Raw genomic sequence first — 15,718 nt, 5'->3', positions numbered from 1 at the left:
AGGTTGGGAGCATTTTGGAAGAAATCTGGGAATGAGGAAGGAAAACTTTGTTTCTACAGCAGTTCTTAACTATCTTGGCATCCATTTCTTTGAGCATAAAATAAGGATAATAATATCACCCACAGGGACTGGTGAAGATGAATATTAGATGCTGCCCAAACATTTCTGAGGGCAGTGCCTGGCCCAAAATCTTTTTTTTTTAATTTATTTTTTATTGGTGTTCAATTTGCCAACATATAGAATAACACCCAGTGATCATCCCATCAAGTGCCCCCCTCAGTGCCCATCACCCAGTTACCCCCACCCCCCGCCCAACTCCCCTTCCCCCACCCCTAGTTCGTTTCCTAGAGTTAAGGAGTTAGGAGTCTCTCATGTTCTGTCTCCCTTTCTGATATAATCCACTCATTTTTTCTCCTTTCCCCTTTATTCCCTGTCACTATTTTTTATATTCCCCAAAGTCTTATCACATAGTAATTCTTATCATTATCTTAGGAAGGCAAGTGCTCAGAGAATCTGCTCCTACTGCTGTTGCGCACAGGGATTCTTTGCCTCTGTCGGCCTCTTCCCATTCATGGAACCTCAGACGTGAGCTACTGAGCAAGGAAATTGTTGCCTGCCTCCTGCAACACGCAGCCCTGATTCAAATTTGTTTTAAATTCACAGTGGTGAAAAATGGGTTTGCATCCTACTGTGAATTTAAATACTTGCAACCCAAGAATAAACCGATCGCATGGCTCATTTATCTCACAGCCATTAATTAATGGTGGTTAATTGTAGTTATGAGCTATTGAATTCCAGGCTCTTGCACCCATACATTTTCTTTAATGTATGCAGGAAACCGTATAGCAGTCAGTTAGGGACTTGAAAGAAAGACTGCCCGGGAGGGCAGATGTTCACCACCCTATCCCTGCTCCCTGGTCTTTTCTGAGGGGGCCCATTGTTGCAATGACCTCATAGACTGGCCCAGGACAGGGGGCTGGGCTTCCTAATTCACGGCTTCCCGGGCCACTCTCCTAAGTGTTTATCATCTGCCATGTTCCTGGGCGGGACCCGCTAGTTGACCCCTTTTTCTAGTTCCTGCAAATGAGAAGTAAATTTGTAAGAAAGAATAAAGAACTTTGTTTATTTATTTTTAAGAAGAATAAAGAACTTTAAACAGCGATGTCATGCAGAATCAGGTCTTCATAGAATCAGGTCTTTGACTATAATGCAAGTTACACATTTTGAGTATTTCTATTGCAATGTCTGTGGAGGAGACTGCTAAGGAGGTGCAGGGGAACCTGGGATGGATGAATTTGGACATTCCAGAAGGGAGTTCTCCTGACCACATCTGATCCCTTACACATGAAATTTCTGGAGGCAACTCTGGTCTCACAGCTCAGTAGTCATCGCTGGGTTTAGAGATCTAATAGGTAAAATTCTAAGATGGTCCTCAAGATTCCTGCTTCCCCAGTGTGTAGGCCCTATATAATATTCTCCCCCTGAGTGTGATGGGCCTGGCCTAATCAAGCAATCCCTTTTGTAAAAGGGTCCCATGAGAATATGCATGGGACTGCATCCTAAGAATGCTGAATCAAGGTGAAGAGAACATTAAATTTTATACAGGAGATTTTATTGAGATAGGAGGACCCGCTAATGAGGAAGAATTTAGCATCTTGCCAAGGACCCCAGTAGAGGGTTCTAACACATTTCTGAGATGTCTCCTAGAAAGTTGGAGAAAAAGCATGATGCATGTTAAGTGAACCAGAAATGCTAGAACCAATAGGGCAGGTATTGGAAAAAAAGATCAAAGGGCTCAGAGAAGAGGGTTTTCTAGAGAAAATACATACCCTAAATAAGATGGGGAAAGTCATCAGCAATCACGTCCCATGAGAGGCTTCCAAAGCACACTCCATTCACCAGAGCCTCAAGATGTGTGCCAGTGAAGGGAATGCCAGTATTGCTGGTAAGCTTGGTGGTGTTGTCTTCTGTAGGTCAGGGATGATGGAAGGAGAAGCTTTTATGGTAAAGGGGCCCTGCTAGCAGTGGGTATGATAAAATTCCAAGTTAACTTAAGCCATACTGAAATGTTTTATCCTAAGAAGTGAGGTAAGCACTATTATCATCAAGGGTGGCAAAGTTTGGATGGAGCCAGAAAAGCCTGGTCTTCAGAGAGCTAGGGGACCCTTAATAGAACACAGTGACCCTAGGGACAAAATAGATGGGCAGCCAACAAGTACAAGGCTCAGTCTCTGTAATCAAAAGATATCAAGAACATACAAGAGAGGCTGAAGGCAAACACATCAACTAAAAGCTGTGATCACTTGCCTGCCTTCTGGAAATGGACCAGTTTCAACTGTGAACCCACTGAGGGCAGGGATCCAGGTGGAAGCTCCCTGCAACCTCACAGCAAGTGTCGATGGTAGAGATTCCTCTAGTGCCACACCAAAAGGGTCCCTCGGCGTTTACTTGGGATACTGTACATGGGGATGAGGGCGTACACAGACATTTCAAAGATACTTGGATACAGGTATTAGCTGACATTGAGACCAGAGACTCAAAGTATGGTTATGCCCTTTGCCTGTCAGGAGTGGGGCATATGGGACCCAGGTAATAAATGGAGTCCTGGCCCAAGCTTAGCTCACAGAGGGTCCATAGTGACGAAAATCCTATCCAGGACTCACTCTTGAGATCCCTGAATGTGTAACTGGAATGTAGATATTTGGTAGCTGGCAGAGCCTTGTGCAGTTTCCTTGGCTTCTGGTGAAGGACAAATGGAAGCCTCTTAAACTTACCCCCATTCTCCGGCCAGACAGTAAGCAAAAGAGCATATTGCAACTTGGCAGAAATGGCTCACATTAATGCCATCCTCTTCTTTGGTGTCCCTCTGGGCTCAGAACCAACCAAAGCCTCTCTCGGGCTACACCAGACAAGGAGCATGAGCCCTGGAGCTGTGCCTGCTATGGTCATGCAGAGCTCCCTGGCCTGCTTGGTGTCTGGCCTCTGTGCTGAATTAAGTACATTTTCCAGTCTTTCAAAGACCGGTGCATACAGTGGAACTGGGACTCCCCTGGGACAGCTCTTTTTACTGACTTAGAGAACATTTGTCCTAGGTGGGAACTGACCTGGCCAGCTCCCCTTGTCAATGTGAGGAGCTGTATCAAGAGCAGAGATAGGAAGATAGGACTTTGCCTGGCCAAATTCCATGTGCAAGGGCTGGCAGACAGGCAGGTGGGGAGGGAAGGCTTCTCCACCCTCTCACTCTTCCCTTGGATGGCCACATTCTGTTTCTCTTTCCACATGTCATTTACACAAAGCCACATATGTAGTGACTTTACTTTCGCCAAGTTACTCATCCAGTATTGGAAGATTTTTATTTGTTTGTTTGAATTGTTTTTAATCTCTTTAAAACAAAAATTCATTTCTGTGATCTTGGCTTTCTTCCCTGGAACGTCTCCCATAGCCCTCATTATTTTGTATTCCTTTCTCATATAGGACATGTTAAGGGCCTTTAATTTAGAGACTAATGTATTCTTTAAATTTTTGTGATTAAAAATTTTTTTAATTGAAGTAGAGTTCACATTTAATATTATATTAGTTTCAGGTGCACAGCCCAGTGATTTGACAATTCCATATATTCCTGGCATGGTAATGGACATTTTACATATTCATTTTCATTTACCTCCCACAGATTCATGAGTCAGGAATTTTGTAGGTTCAATACTCAGAGAAGGCGAATGGTTTGCACAGGGTCACATGGCTCTAAGTGGCCAAGTCTATCACTCAGACCCATATGTACTTCCTTGCAGGCTTCATCCACTGCCCACCACTCCAACCGTTCATCCCATTTTTTTTTCCATATTGAAGAGTCCAAGGAAAGAGATTCCATGTCTCAGAGGTCTCATTGCCTCCAATCCTGCTTTGCTACTAGCAGAGAGTCTCATATATTCGGTGGAGGTGTGTTGAGTGAAGGCTGCATGAATGAATTATGCTATCAGTACATGAGTGAAGAACGACAGACTTCATGGGAGCCTCATAATTGAAATGAGACATGGTCACAGAAATCAAAGCCCAACAGAACAAAGCAAATCTATATAGATCAGGGCACAGGGCACAGAAGGAAGTGAAAAAACATCCAGCAGCAGGAGAACAGAGGAAAGGGGCCACAGGAAAGCAAACAGGTGGACCAGACTTGGAGGGGCAGCTTCTTTGGGGCCATGGCCTATGTGCTCCAATCTCCTGGTGGGACAGTCAGCCAGGAAAAGGCAAGCAGAGCTCGAGCTGAAACAGACTGGAAGGCCAGGAGAGAGGGCTGACTGGAGGCATGCTTGAGAGGTGCTCAGGGTGACTCGTGTGGACACATCTCGAGGGAGAACCAGGCCCCAGGGCATGGAAGCTTTGGATCATACCCTAAGGGCAATGGAGCATTATTAATGAATTTTAAACACTAGAAGGACCTGGGTGGTACTTATCTTTAGATTGTCTGACTCCACTGTGGGGAAGAGCTGAGATCAGGGTCGGGTTGGCACATAGCGTTTTGACCTCAAGAAACAGCTGTTTGAGTCTCTGACCCTCCCCCACACCTGAGCTTATGCCCACAGGAGATGAGTGTGCAGGTGCAACTATTTTCACAGCGACAGCTTTTATGATTCCAGGGCCAAAGTGGACCCGTAGAATGAACTGTGGCTGTGGTAGAAGTAGTCACTCCCTATCTATGGCTAGACTCCCTGGCTTCAGTTTTCTGTGGTCAGCTTCATTCTGGAAGCAGGTGATGCTCCTCCTGACATACGGTCAGAAGGTTGGCCAGAGCCTGACGCTGCATCACTATGCTTACATCATTCCCCTGGCTTCATCTCATCACTGAGGCATGTCACTATCTCATCTGCCACAATAAGACGGATGAGTATGGGACAACAAGATATTTTGAGAGAGAGAGAGAGAGAGAGGAGAGCACATTCACATAACTTTCATTACAGTATATTGTTATAATTGTTCTATTTTATTACTAGTTATTGTTCGTCTCTTGCTGTGCCTAATTCATAAATCAGACTTCATCACATCAAGTATGTGTGTGTAGGAATAAACATGGTAGATGTTTGGTTCCATGCTCTCCATGGGTTCGGGCATCCACTGGGGGTTTTGGAACATACCCCTGTGGATAGGTGGGGACAATAGTGCTCACATAATAAAACATCTTAGGGCAACAAGAAGGAGAGAACTATGGTTACACACAACCTCACAGGTGTCTCACATACGTATTGTTGACAATAGAGGTCTCTTGTGGAAGAGCATTGACACCACTTATATGTAACTCAGAAAGAGGAAAAACAAATCCATGGAGATGAGTTAAATTACCTTTTACCTTTGAGGGGAATATGGGCTGGGAAGGGCAGGAGGAAGACCTCAGGGGTGCTGGCTCTGCTCATACTCTGATCTGTGTGCTGGTTACACGGGTGTAAACATTTCTAAAACTTCGTCCCGATGTTCACAAAAGGTACGTGCACTTGGTTCCTGTCTGTGCTGGATGGACTGCACGTACTCTCATAGTGTATATGCACTTTGAAAATACTTTGGAATCTCCTCTATATTTACTCTCAGGCATGAAGGCATTGTAGAAAACTAACCCAAAACCATATAGAATTTCCCTGGGCTTGTTCTTAATCTACGCATGGCAATGCTCAGTTTAAGAGCAAATTTAGCATTTAGTGAAACTGAATCAGAACACTAAATACATCTGCTGGCTTCTGCTGTTTCCTCAGAAAAGCTCACTAATCAGTGTGTGTGTGCGTATGCATGCACGTGTGTGCACATGCGTATGTGCGCACGAATGTGAATTAGTGTGTGTATGGGCATGCACATGTGCGTGTGCATGAGTGTGCATGTGGGTGAATACATGTATGTGTGTGTGAGTGTTGTGTGTGTGTGTACACTGCAGCCACATGTAAGTGACATCTCCTTTGAGCTCCTCTCGAAGTTCTAAGAAGGCAGGTTCGCAGCCGGAAATGTCATAGATAATGGCCTAGGGCCTGAGTTTCTAGGTGCTGTGGACGGTGCCCAAGTCCTGGCTGAAGAGTCATGCCCTGGGTTCTGACCCCGCCCTGCCTGGCTCTTCCTCCCCAACTCCTGGTGGGCTTTCCTCAGCTCAGACTGAGTGAGCACCTAGCTCCCCAGAGGAGGGGCAGCATCTTGCTGCGACGTGAGTCTAATTGTTTCTAGATTGAGTATTTCCCTGGGACAGCGGTCCCAGCCGGTGTTCCCTGAATTAACGTGCTCACTGAAGGATTGAAGATGGTGATTAGGCCCGACAGCATCAGTTTCGGTGGGACAGTCTCACTGCTACAGAGCTGCACAGGACGGCGAGGAGATTTATTTGTGTGGAATGGAGACATATGGCCAGAATCATCCGCTCCCTTTCCTCTGTAATTAAAACATCTGGGAGCACCAAAGGGCTGGGAAATGAGAAGTGAGCAGTGAACGTCTCGTCCCGCCTGGCCCTGAACAGTCCCGCTTGTGGGTCTGTGACATCAGCGAGTATGGACCACCTGGCCTGGGCCAGGAACTGGCAACAACCCAAAGGCCGGTTCACATGTGAACCTGACTTCGGGGGCTTGTCTCTGGTGGTGTATTTGACCTAATTTTTTTTCTGAAAGTGCACATAATGGGTTTCTTTTTGAAGATGGTTTTTTAGAGTATTTAAAAAAAAAAAGGCTATCTCACAGGGAAGTATAAGGCTCAGTTTAGGGACTGGTAGAGACCATGACATTTTTTTTGTCATGTGACAAGTTTTATCTGGGGCAGTGGAAATTGTTTTCCTCCTGATATGGAAGGAGACCTTGGTTTTCCTTGGTTCCTCGTAGCTGGGACATCCTCCATCTAATGTCTACACATCAAATGGGTGCTATCAGCCCTCCAGAATGTTCATCAAGCTTGGAAGACCTCATGTCTGAGGATGTCCTCTTTACTTGGAAGGGACTGAAGGGGGACAATTTATGGAGAGGAACATTCTTAGGAAGATTAGGTGAACCAGAACCAGAGACCAGTTCTTTCTCTGCAGATTCAGTTCTATACTAGTCTTCCCCATCTCACATCTATCAGCGCCCCCATTCCCACATCAGTCCACCCACCTGCCCATTCAAGCAGGGAGACTTTACTGAGAATGTGTACACACCAGGCTCTGGGAAACCGGACTGAGAGTCCTCCGATAGTTCACCTGGTTTTGAGTGAGACATTTATAGATACAGAACAATTCAACAAGGCTCTTCAGAAGTAGCTTCGGGATCACACCGTGGAGATGGCCAGTGTCTGCGCCCTCTATCCTCCTTTCTGAATCAGGCTATACCTATAACCTGGGCCTCTGTTTCAGAGCACATGAGGAGCCCAGTGCCATCAGCAGGAAAGGAAAGAGGCTTGCATTTATTATGTGCCTAGCTCTCGACCTCTTGATTTCATACATCTTCAGAGCAACTCTTTGAGAGGATATCATTCTGTCCATTGCTCAGGTCAGGCAACCAAGATGCTGAGTTAAAAAGTGGCCAAGTTGGCATCTGGACCCACTGTGCATAAGTCAAATGCATATGTTCTCTTGTCTTCCTGAGCCACTTGCTTCAAGACCATCACTCTTAGCCCTGTGAAATAAGCGTCCTTCTGTGAACCCCGGCCCAGGACAGCTGAAGGCTCTCCTGCAGTGCTTCCTGCCCAGGACATGGGTCCACTCACCAACCCCAGCATGGGCTCGGGCCCTTTTGTCAGAATCCAGTTCCTTGCACTCCATCTGGCTCCTGCCAGCCTCTCTCCTTGCTAGGCAGGATTCTTTCTCCCCTGTCCAGACTACACTGGCCTTGAGTGCATTGAAGGCAGAGATGTATCTTCTAAATCTCTTACTCCTCTTGCTCTGTTTATCACTGCTGAGCACAACACCTGGCATTCACTTTCTTTGTCTGCAAACTGGGGCCGCTGCAAGGATTTACCTCCTGGGACTGTCGTAAGGATCAGATGAGGTAGTCCCCACGAAGCAGCAGTGCCTGGTCTGTTGGCAGAGTCCCCCACACGTGCACTCTGATCACCGGGAAAGTGTGCCACAACCATGTGGGGAGGGTTTAGTGGGGCTGTAGATACTAACTGCTCGTCCAAGGGCACACAGCTAGAGAGAACTAGATCCGCAATCCGAACCTTCCCGTCAGGCTCCAGAGTCTGAGCTCTTTATGGATCCACTGCCTTGGTCCTCAGTGAGAGTCTGTCCTGGATGATCTATGAATCCAGACTCGTGAAGGTGCTGCATGAGTGAGTGAGAGCCAGTTGCTTTGTGGGTTAACCTCAGCATCGCCCATCATCATCAGTCTATTTGTTGATCCCACACATGCTGTGGGGCCATCTCACTCCAGACAGCGAAGCAGGGAGTCCAGGAGAAAACAACAGTGTTCAGGACACAATCCCTCTCTTTATGAGGATTGTAGACCTGGGCCTGCTTGATTCATGAAATGCTTTTGGAAAGTCAGCTCTGGATCAATGACATTCCCTTTATCTGGTTCTATAAAGCCCCGCCGGTCTCCTCCAAAAATGATCACTTGTCAGCATCACTGAGTTTCCAGCTCCCCTTCAGTGAGAGCCTACCTGCTAAGACAGCTGAGGCTCACGTGCCAGGATCCCGGGGATAGTCCAAGAGAGGCCTGCGCACAAGAAGCAAAACACTACACAATCAACGCTGAGCCTAAATTTGTCCCCAAGATTCAATTAAGACCAATCCAGTTCCCGATTAAAGAATCTGACATCCTTCCAGGCATAAATATTTATGTCTGATAGGCTTTCTCCCTAACAGCAAAACAATCTGCCCTGACAACATTAGAAATATGAATACATTCCTGCTGAAGACTCCATTAACAGTACTAATCATAACTTAACAGTTTCAGCAGGTGTCGTGATGAGATGTATGCAAATGGGGGGCTCGTCTGTCAGAAGCACTTGGAAGTGGACCGGAGGGTCTGTCACACGCCTGGGTTGTAGCCCGTGAGACCTCATTGCACAGATGACGCTGCCGTGTGCTCATTTGCCGGTGTGATGCTCTGTGCTTGTGTACCGCCCTTCACTCGGAGATCACAAATCAGCTTGGCAGTCTCTGCCAGTGACTCCGTGAAGCCAAAACATCTGGATGAGGAGTGAAAAATCCAGTCTTTCAGCAAGTCAGCCAGCCAGACATTTTCTACCATATATTTGTTTAGTGCCTACTGTCTGAGAGGGATGTTTCATCCGCATGCTGTCAAACATGCAGATGAAAGACGCATTTCTTCTCATCGTTCATCTAGAAATTTGGGTCCCGGGAAAACACAATGCTTCTCACAATGCCTGCAACATCTGTTACTAGTTGAAAGGTTTCAGTTTTCCTGTGGGCACTTCTTCTTGGAACCAGGCTAAGCTTGTGCCAGAAGGTTGGTGATGTCTGCTTTCTGTCCTCGTGTTTCCAACCTCTAGGATTTCTAGAAGCATAGATAACCAAGGGTAACACATCATTTTCTTAAATTATACTCTGCCAAACTATAACGATTAAGTCTAAATTGGGATTTATGGATGAATGGCACTGTGAGCAGGAATAGCTTACCACAGGATCCATAGTCCTATTACTTACCACCAGGACGTGATGACAAATTGTATGTCAGCAGTGGAAAACCCAGAATGGTGCCATTTATATGTCACGATTATCAGAGTTTCTGCCTGATATAATTCAGAGGAGAAGGGATTGAAGGATGAACGTTGCCGAGCAGTTTCTTCCCACACCTAAAGCAAGTGTTTGCCAAAGGAGAACCTGGGAAAGAAACTGGTAGAATGACATTGTCAGTCGGCAGGGATGACTGGAAGGAAGACTGTGGGTATTTTGGGAGGCACATCTGGGCCCCACAAATTACTCTGAGTGGTCACACCAGGCATTACAAACTTATTCTTGGCAAGGAGGCTGGACAAAGAACATTGCCACTGCCAGTGTCACATCCAGCTATGTAACTGTGCCTGTCAAAGAGGGCGGGTGGATACTGTACAATGAACTTTTGGCCATTTCCAAATAAAGGAGGGGAACTCTTCAGCCTAATGCTGAAATGATGAAACTTGGGTCCCATTGCCACTTGTCCTAGGCTGCAGGATTTTTGAACTGGCAATGTTAGAGAAAAGGAAATCTGAACTGTTCTCCATTGAAAAGAGGGAGATAGGGATCTGTACCATCTGCCAAAGTCTGTCTCAGCTCCAATTCTGCTTCTCAAGAATGACAAAGAGGAAATTCTGCAAGTAGATGAAAGGATAGAGCTTGTCAGGGAAGGGGACCTCTTTGAATAACAGGAACAAACATCTCCATGCTAAATAGTGACAACAAGAGAAAAGTTCAGAGAAGTTAGAATCAGTATCTTCAACAACATTCAGGAGGATATGACACCTGAAAAGTGTAAGGAAGCAGAAAACAACATAAAACTAGTAAGGAATGGATGTATGTGAAACAGAAGATTCCTGAATTGAAAACTACAAGTGAGTCACTGACTCCTTCCATTCTCAGAGCATTGTCCAAAAGATATTTCTGCAATGGTGACAATGTTCTATATACAGGATCAGAAGACCTTTTATATAAAAGAGTAGATAGTAAATATTTTAGTCTTTGAGGGCCACATACAGTCCCTTGCATATTCTCAATTTTTTAAAACAAATCTTTACAAAAAAAAAAATCTTAGCTCATGGCATGCACAAAAGCAGTCCATGGATGCCACTTCATATCTACTAGGATGGCTATAATTAAAAAAAGAACAAAGGGAAACAATGAGAGTAGGCAGGGCTGGGGAGAAACTGAAATTTATACATTACTGATGTGAATATAAAATCGTATGGCCTCTGTGGAAAAAGTTTTGGCCATTTCTCAAGAACTTAGACATAGAATTTATCACATGGCCCAGCAATTCCGCTCCTTAGTATATAGCTGCCATAATTGGAAGCAGGTGTTCACAATAATCTTGTACAAAAGTGTTCACAGAAGCACCATTGGCAATAGCCAAAAGGTGAAAACAGCCTAAGTGTCCATCAACAAAGGAGTGGATAAACAAAAGACTATATAGCCATATAATGGAATATTATTCTGCTGTAAGAAGGATTGATGTACTGGTCTGTGCCACAGCATGGATGAATCTTGAAACCATTATGCTGAGTGAAAGAAGCCAGGCACCAAAGGTTGGCTTCTATTTCTGTGACTGGCTCAATCATAGAGATGGTTTTAGGGGCTGGGGGGGAGTGGGGAATGGAGGGTGACTAGTCTATAGACACAATGTTTCCTTTAGTTCTGGGACTAGATAGTGGTGACAGTGCACACATCGAGGATGTACTACATGCCAATGAATTATACACCTAAAAATGGTTAAAATAGAAAATCTTAGGGGCATCTAGGTGGGTACATCAGTTAAGTGTCTGTCTTCAGCTCAGGTCATGATCCCAGGACACTGGGATCGAGCCCCAAGTCAGACTCCCGGCTCAGTAAGGAGTTTGCTTCTTATCCCTCTGCCCCTCCCCCACACTTTCACTCTCAAATAAATAAATAAAATCTAAAAAAGGGCAAATTTTATGTTATGTGTATCTTGCCACAATTAAAATAAGGGAAAACTTAATTTATAAAATAGCTATGGGCTAGATTTGACCCCAGGGACTATAGTTTGTTCTCTCTTTTCTCTACCTGTAGTATGTGTTGGTAGCCAATAGCCCCATGTGATGGCCGAGTCCTTGTGACAGAGCAATGAAATTTCTTGTTTTATTTCATTTAAGTTAATTTAAGTTTTGATTTAAGTAGCCACATGGGCTCCCGTACTGGGCAGCATGCCTCCAGAAAGCTGAATGACTAGAAGAGAAGGAAAGCCCAAGATATTCTCTTAAAATTTAGAAGAAAGACAATTTTTTTTTAAATAGTGGTGAGATAGAAGAGGACAGATTCAGAGGAACTCCTAGGAGGATAGAAGGGGAAGAGAGAGGAGAGATAAAATCAAAGAAGAAAAGAAAGAACATTTTAGGTCTGAAGAAATGGCTTGGTTGGTTGGACCAACTCACCATGCTGCCCTTATCAAAAAATAATGAAAGATAGCAATGTTGAGACACAGCCCAATGAAATTATTTTGAATTTGAAAGTTAAAATAAATTTTTCTAGAAGCATGCATATGTGGGAATAAATAGATTACTCAGAGAGCAAACACCAGAATGATATAAGATCTTTTGGAAGATTCTAAATGCGTTAGGCGATGGTTATAACATTCTGAGGAAGAAAATATTGAGACTTAAAAATTCTTTAGTTAAGATGAGTGAGGTTGTTCAAGAGCATAAGGAAGTCATTTTCAGAAAGACAGACCTTCAGAAAATCAATACTCTATTAAAAGCAAAATTCTCATGTAAGTGACCTGGTAGAGAAGAGTTAACAAAGCAAAGCAAAACAAATCAAAACAAAACAAAACACTGTGAACAGGAAATCATGGTAATAAAGAATTGGAAGAAAACAACTAAAACTGTAAGATATAGGGTTTAGTAGAAGTAATTCCAGTTACTCTGATTATATTGTAATGTATATGAAAAATAAGGAAATGAATGATGTAAAATCACTTTATTAATTTAAAAATCTAAGATTACATCAATCTGAGAAGAAAGTAAACTTGTCCAGACTGTCTCAATTGTGTACATGTTTGATGTGGACTTATTTAGGTCACAAGGAACTGTTTCTCCAGCGCAACATTTTATGATACATTCCTGAGAGCGGCTTCCTCCACACACAAGACTTTCATGCCAATCATATGGTGGTGTCAGAGGCAACCTTATCAGGAGATACCAGTAGAGGTGGCAGCTTTCTTCTTGAATTTGGGGTTATTTATTCTAGAAGGTCTCTATCTGTCTTTTCTCAGACATTTCTAGCTTCTAGTGATGGTTGCCACCTCTTCATAAACTAAAGCATTCTGATTTTATGTGGCCTTTCAGTAGCTTTGATCACTTCTCATGCCCAACACTAATATGTTAGTTTAATTCTAACGTTTTTTAAAAAAGATTTTATTTATTTATTCATGAGAGACACAGAGAGAGAGAGAGGAAGAGACACTGGCAGAGGGAGAAGCAGGCTCCCTGTGGGGAGCCTGATGTGGGACTTGATCCCAGGACCCCAAGATCACCACCTGTGCCTAAGGCAGATGCTTAACCACTAAGCCACCCAGGTGCCCCTAATTCTGAAATTATATATATTTTTACATGTCTTCAGGGAAAAGTTAAGATAATAAATGAGCTTCCCTTAGTAATGGGTGATCACATTTAATGGATAAAGAAAGCCTAAGGTTCGTGTGGATAGAGAGGAGACCTCAAAGTTTGTCTTACCTGAAGACTGAAGGAAGAGAAATTTTAACCATAGCAGATTTATCATGGTGTAAGCTGGGCTTCAGGTACAGCTCTGCAATTTTATCTATCTCATTTTTCAGCTTTCCCAATAGAAACAAAAAGAAAACATTCAAAGAAAATGAGAGTAGATGTATCAATTATTACAATAAATGCAAATGGTTTAAGTCTCTTTATTAAAGAATAAATTGAGTTAAAGAATAATCTAACTTTAACTGGCAAACATTAAACCTAAAAGTGTAGAAAAGATATTCCAGGCATATGCAAATAAATAGAAAGCAGAGGTGGAGAATTAATATCACCCAAAGTATAATTAAAAGTACAACACAGTAAATAGGATAGTAGTTTGTATTGATAAAATGTATTATCCTGAATGATGTTGTAATAGTCTACATTCATTATATTTTATATATACTATTATCAAATAATATGAAGAAAAATGTTTAAAAATAAACTAAGAAATTATAAATATGGAAAATGGAAACAAAATTAAACAAAACATTTTCATTCTTTCATAGATCATGAAATAAAAAAATCTGTATATGAAATTCTGTATTAAAATTTATTAGGCTAAATATATGAATACTTAATGTTATCTTTCATAAGAGAAAAAAATCTCTTTCCAATATCCATAGAAATTTACTAAAATTTATCATAGTCTTGACCATATCTTTAAAAATCCTCAATAAATTCTAAAGAGTAGAAATTAAACAGCTTACATTGTCTAGACAGAGTGCCATAAATTCTAGAAACTGAAAGAATAGGTTTAAATAAAAACCACTTGGAAGGTGCCCTGGTGACTTGATTGGTTAAGTGTCTGCCTCTTGATTTCGGCTCAGGTCATTCATACTTCAGGGGCATGAGATCGAGCCCCTTGTTGGGCTCTGCACTGGAGGTGGAGCCTGCTTAGATTCCCTTTCACCCTCTCCTTCTGCCTCACCTCTCCCACTCGCTCTTAAAAAACAACAACAACAACTTGGAAATTATGCGTAAGGAAAAATCTCTTTTCTCAATCATATGACTATTCAAAAAAAATTACTTAGAAAATAATGGGCCTAGTGCATATCAAATTTCATGGAATAGGGTCAAAACTATACAGGCAACAAAATTGTAGCATTATTATTTAATAATAAAGAATTAAGGAAAGTATTCAACTTGAGAAGTTATGTAAAGATTAGCAAAGTCAGCATGAAAATAGCACAAGAAATGAAGAAAGTTCTGAAAACGTAAATTCCATTAGATGAAAACTTTTCTAGATGTGTACATGTCTGACCAAGAAGAGTCAAACACAAATATGTGAAATTGTGGCTGAGATTTATATAATAGGGCAGCTACATATAGATTTTTACAACAGAGAATACTATGTACAGTTTCTGAATAAGTTTTAAAATCTTAAAAGAATTAATTAGGGCAAGGGGTATGAATAGTGATATTGACTGAGAAATGGATACATACCCAACAGCAAGATAAAAAATGTTTTAAAGTAAAGCTCTTGGTCCTGGATGGATTATGGGTGAGATCTTTCGAGCTCACGGCCGTGTTGCTATTAGTCTCCTGAAGTGTGAGTTCTTTTTAGACATGAAACTTGAGCTACACATCCAATGTGCCTACTGCTAGGCTTGGCATAAAGTAGCCTCTTAGTAAATACTTGTTGAATGAATTAACCAATCATTGGAGAAGCACCATGATAAATTTTATATCAGAAAGGTTGTGAGACAGTTACTGTCAACCTTTGTACCTATAGCGTTGCACTTTCTTATATCTTCCTCCTTTCTTTTTTCATGCTATACCTTCCACCTGTATAGGGGCCAAGAGGCCCTATACTTGTTCTGCATGATTGAGTTCGAGCATCACTTCCTTCAGAAAAGCCCCATTTCCCATACCTCTTCCACACATGCCCAGGGGATGTTGACCTCATTGTCTCTTGCTTAGGTAACTACCCTGTACTTTTTGTGCACCTACTTGTTTCTCTGACAAGATGATACATTCCTGGAGGACCATGACTATGTTCTATCAGTCTTCAAATTCCTAGCACCAAAGATGAAATCTGGAAATTTGAAAGGATTAAAAAATGTTGAACTGCACTAAAAGGTTGAGTCCAATCCGTTATGACAAGCACACCCATTCTATCATGTTTTGCAAAATCCTGTATATCAAGAGAAACTGCATTTATTAGAGAATAGTAGTCAAGCTCTTCACTTTTATTATCTGTTACTCTTCCTCCACCACCCCTCATCCAGATTCTTCCCTCAGTTCCTATGGGATCTTGCAGCCCCATCCCTCTGGTTTTCTTTGTTCCAAGTTTCCCGACATTTGACCCGAAGGTGTTTAGTAAGTATCAACTATGTCCCAGACAGGAAGAAGC

The sequence above is a fragment of the Nyctereutes procyonoides genome, unplaced genomic scaffold (genome assembly GCF_905146905.1).
Source record: "Nyctereutes procyonoides isolate TBG_1078 unplaced genomic scaffold, NYPRO_anot_genome, whole genome shotgun sequence".
Classification (NCBI taxonomy): Eukaryota; Metazoa; Chordata; class Mammalia; order Carnivora; family Canidae; genus Nyctereutes; species Nyctereutes procyonoides.
This window is presented reverse-complemented; position numbering follows the sequence as displayed.